General features: G+C 37.5%; 1 long non-coding RNA gene across 1 annotated transcript; it reads left to right on the plus strand.

Annotated features, from left to right (window-relative positions):
• The first annotated feature begins 1,685 nt into the window (after window positions 1-1,685).
• On the plus strand, window positions 1,686-4,479 carry LOC102304214. The gene is made up of 3 exons (XR_316888.3): window positions 1,686-2,005; window positions 3,796-3,946; window positions 4,278-4,479. It is a non-coding gene; the product is annotated as an uncharacterized LOC102304214 (long non-coding RNA).
• Window positions 4,480-4,819: the final 340 nt, after the last annotated feature.

Below are 4,819 nucleotides of genomic sequence, written 5' to 3' on the forward strand. Positions count from 1 at the left end.
GAGCTTCTCCCAAAAGGTATGAATTATGAAGGCATTTATGGGCACCCCATATATAGCTGTGTTTATTCTTAATTTATGGCTGACAGAAGCGAATGCAGGAAAGCCACTTTGAAACCTTTAAAAAAAATCCCAGGGCTTTATTGCACCACCGCAGCACTGCACAGTTACAGTAGGACCACAAACGACTCCCTGTGGACCTGCCTCCGCAGGCATCCTTACATTCTTAATTTCTGAGGCATAATTCTTTTCAGAAACACTCAGCCTCAGCGGAAGAACACGTTCATAAAAGTGATGAATTACCCTCATAAACATAGTTTTTTTTCTCATCAAAAGCAAAGAATTAAAACCCAGTTCAAGGATTCAAATATAGTGGAAACCTATGAAATGTGTCAGGATACGATGCTCAGCAGGACAAGAGGAAAACAGAATAATGTCATTGTGTAAAAGAGGAAAAGAAATGTAAGGAGGGGCTTATAGGATGAAAGTCAGCACATTTTACTTTGTTTTAAAATATTATCAAATCATTATTATTTAACATATGTTATTTTAAATACATGAAAATAGCTGATACATCTGACTTACTTGATCTTTAAATGGTTAGCATAAATTCTACCTCCTAAACATAGATGGTCAAAGTGTCTCAACTCACCAATGCTTAATGTTAACATTAGTTTGATCACCTGAACGTTCTGCATATACAGAATATCCAATTAAATCTGATTAATAAAGAAAAAAACAAATTTAAAATGTTGACTTTTTAAAGGTTTAAAAAGCTTTTTCCCTCACAAGTTCTTCTACGACCATCTTCACTCTTGTCACATTATAATGTAAACTATAACAAAGTAAGCAAATTTATCTTTGGTTAATTATTTCTTGTTATAATCTTATGCTGGTGAAAGCTTGTTTATTTCCCTGTATGTGGTGCTGTGTTGTGGTCGCACCATGAAAAGCATCCCAGATCTGCCAGTGGTGAACAGCTTTTTCTGCTGTTGACTCTTGTTCTGATGTTTTTTTCAGATTGGATGATTTAGTAACAGTAACATGTGGAAGAACCGTACACAGCCTGGCACCTGCTCCTCATGCTGGTCACCAATTTGATCACACACTGCTGTGGGATAACATCCCACTCTTTAACCGACATTAGACGCAAGTCAGCCGATGTGGTTGTCTCGGTCGTTCTGGCATGAACAGCATTCCAAGCTGACTGGAAATGTTCGATGGGGTTGAAGTCAGGATTGCAGGCAGGCCACTCTCTCTACTCCCAAATTCTGTAGATAAATCCCACTCTGTGTGGGTAAGTGTTGTCATTTTGGAGGATAGCTTTCGGCCCCAGACTGTGGAGATATGGGACTCCTACTAGATGTCATCTCGATATCTCTCTGTATCAAAGTTGCCTGCAATGATGACAATCCTTGTTTTCCAGTGAGTGAGATGCTGCCCACACTATAACACTGCCTCCATCAGAGGCTGTTATCCGTGTATCTGTTATTTTGCTGTTATCGATACAGCAATCCGTATGACATCCTCCAAATCTTCTCTTGACCCTTTGACCCTATGATCCAGAATCTAGACTAGACTTAATCTAGACTCATTTCCGAACATACAGTAAGGGTCACATGTTCGCTATCCAGTGCACATTTTGCCGAGACCAGCACAAACAGACGTGATCATGAAGACCACACTGTAAAATGTAATTCTAGATGTTTGTTATTTCAACATATTATTCTATATCAGTTTGACGATAGATGACTGAAGTTGTTGTTATAACATAGAATTACAAGTTAAAAACGTCCCAATTACACCAAAAAAAGCTAACTTAAAAACTCATGTCCAGCTAAATCAGCAACTTATGTGAACTTGACAATGTGGGTAAGTTGAGCACAGCAGGATTCAAAACTGTCCCACGTGACTGCTATCGAGGTGCATCATGGGGAATTGGCGGTTAACGACATGCTCACTTTACTTGGACGTTTTCTAATAGTCTTCTTTGGAATCTGCTTTCAAGGTGAGTAACATTGGTTATAACTATAAGAAAAGAGAGCTACAAAAGTTGGAACATGTTTTGAATTTATGGCATGACGTGGGTTTTCTCTTTTACCGAAATGTTTGCTTTAGCTAATGTAACTTTAGCCGACAAGGTCCAGCTTGTGTGTCATGACCAAACTTGACCTAATAAACTGACATATGGCCTTTTTTATGGGTTTAATGTGGCACTGACCAAATCACAAGTATTGTGCCGCTAGCTTTAAGGTTGTGCACTCAACCACTGCTGCGATATTAGCAAGCTAACTCAGCTAATTAATAAAGCTCATTTCATATTGTCTCTGTACTTGTAACAACAGGCTGTTGTATTTTGGTGGAAGTTCATTTTGGCAATATTTCCAATAACTGGCTGGGTTCAAAAAGAACTTTTTGGCAGGACTGCTATGCTTGTTGTCATCTGTTTACCCCTATGTAATCACTTAAGTTGTTATTAAGTGCTGCATGCTAAGCTGCAAGAGTGCACTGAGGATTGAGACAAAATATGGTCCACAAACCAGCATTATATTAGTTTTTATCAGATAGTCCTCCAGTGTGTTTATTTTTTGCTTTAATTATATTGTGCAGTTATTTGTTACCCTGAAATGCTTTATGCTTAACAACAGCTCGCTATTTTAACTTATTTTTGAACTCTTGTGATCAGTATGACCAGATTGTGTGAGTTTCCATACTAAAAGAGCTGTAGAGATAAAATAATTGGCATAAGAGACACTGATTTTTGGCATCATATACAGCAGAAGTTTGTTTGGGGTTTTTTTTTTTTTTGCATAATTTACCTTTTAATTAAACTGCATTCCCTGTATTGTAACAAAACTAACATTGTTTATATGTCAGAAAATTAGCAAACATGAATAAATGGCAAAAACAAAATAATTATAACATATATTTTTATTTTATTTATTTTAGGTCTGTGAAGCCAAACTTGATGCTGGGGATTTATTTTTGTCAGTGGAGTCGAATGGAAAGTTACAATTTGTGCATTTTGTCATATTGGAAACACCACAGATTATATTGTAACTTAATAGCTCTGTAGAACAAATGATATAAAGATTGTGATGTCAGGGTACTTCTTAAGAAGTAATATTGCACTATTGATGATCGAATGCAGATGGCATAAACTAAACATTCAGACGTGCTACCAACAAATGATTCATTAACAAAAGCAGTGGAGCAGACTGTTTAGGGTCTTGTGGTTGTAATAACATCCATAACTGCAGGTTTGTCATTAATTTGTTTTCACAGGTCTAGATGATCACATCTGACTTTGTCATTTAAATGAGGTGGACTTGCAAACTTGCACTCTTTTGGGTAAATTGCCGTCCACTACATATACACAGAATGTGCACAGTATTTCAGATATAAAAAGCGAGTATATAATGGACTTGCTGGCTTTAATGTAAAAAGCCTGTTGTGTAACTTTAATGAGGCAGTTGGACTAAAGCAGTATTGCTCATCAAGGTAAACATCTGAGGAATAAGGAAATTGTTACTTGTCCTTTTACTCAGTGTTCTTTTAATCACACGTTTACTCCAGTTTTACATCACAATCATTCTACTTTAAAAGATTTCAAGACAGAGCTTATTGTTCTCTGAACTTCCTTTCCTTTCAGGTAAAGTGCATCTTTTTGTTTGTTTGCTTTTGTGTGTTTGTGTTTTCTCTAATGGGCTTCAGATGACGGTTTGCTTAAATTTGGGTCTCAAAGAATCTTTTTTTTATTCTGCATGTACTCCCCACCCCTCTTCTTCTGTTGCTCAGGTTGAAGCAGAATTTGCCCGTCTTACATCTGTTGACCTGAAAGGGTTCCTTTTTGCTGTGCTTGACCATTATGGAGAGGTTCGTGGAGCTGTACAAAATCAAGAGCAGCATAGGAGGGCTGACTAGGCTCATAAAATGCTTCGGTGATGATGTAAGTGTTCAACTGCGAAATCTAATCCTTTGTTTAAGTTTAGGTTATCCAGTTCAACTGATGAACTCATTGAAAGAAAGCTGATGAGTAAAGTCTGTCATCATATTTCACAACTGGACATTTAGTGTGGTAACTTTTACTGTGTATATTGGTGGTAGGTTGGATATCATATTCTACTTGAATGTCCTGATAAGCCTGATTCAAAATCTCCAATGATAATCATATATTGATGGAATTATATATCAAAAAGCTGTGAATTTGGAGCTGTCTGCATGCTTCATAAACACTGTTTAAAAAGTGTTTTTGTTTTCTTTTTGACTTCTTTGACCAGAGCCCTACACAAAGGAAGAGGACAGAGGACCTCACACACTCTCAAGACTGTGAAGGTTAGCATTGTTTCTTTTAGTAAATTTAATAATGACAGCACCACAGTGGATTTTAAATTAAACACGTGGCATCTATTGTTTCATAGATTCCACGTGTTTAGAACATCTGTTCTTCCTCACCAAATGTATTATTACAAGATCTTTGACACTGGAGATGGTCTGGGTTTCAGAGAAACTAATTGTCTTGTGTTTATTCGTGTCTTCACCAGGGTCTTTGACATTTCGCTGCTGTACTGTTCACTTCAGCTTTACGTTTGATTTCTCACATTGTAATGGCAGAGATATTAGGATATTTAAGGGGCTGCAGTGGCTGCTACAGCTGTGGGGGGCAATACTTTGGTGAAATATCCTGGACCCTGGAAAAGAGACTGTGTAGACTGGGTAAGCAATTAAAGGTTACTGGCCCAGAGTCATTGGGCAGCTGGGTAAAGGTGGATGTTGATATTCAGTGCCAATTATGCAACCTGTTCAGCCATGTCTATATGCT

The sequence above is a fragment of the Haplochromis burtoni genome, unplaced genomic scaffold (assembly GCF_018398535.1).
Source record: "Haplochromis burtoni strain Fernald_Lab_line unplaced genomic scaffold, NCSU_Asbu1 Contig_271, whole genome shotgun sequence".
NCBI classification, from domain to species: domain Eukaryota; kingdom Metazoa; phylum Chordata; class Actinopteri; order Cichliformes; family Cichlidae; genus Haplochromis; species Haplochromis burtoni.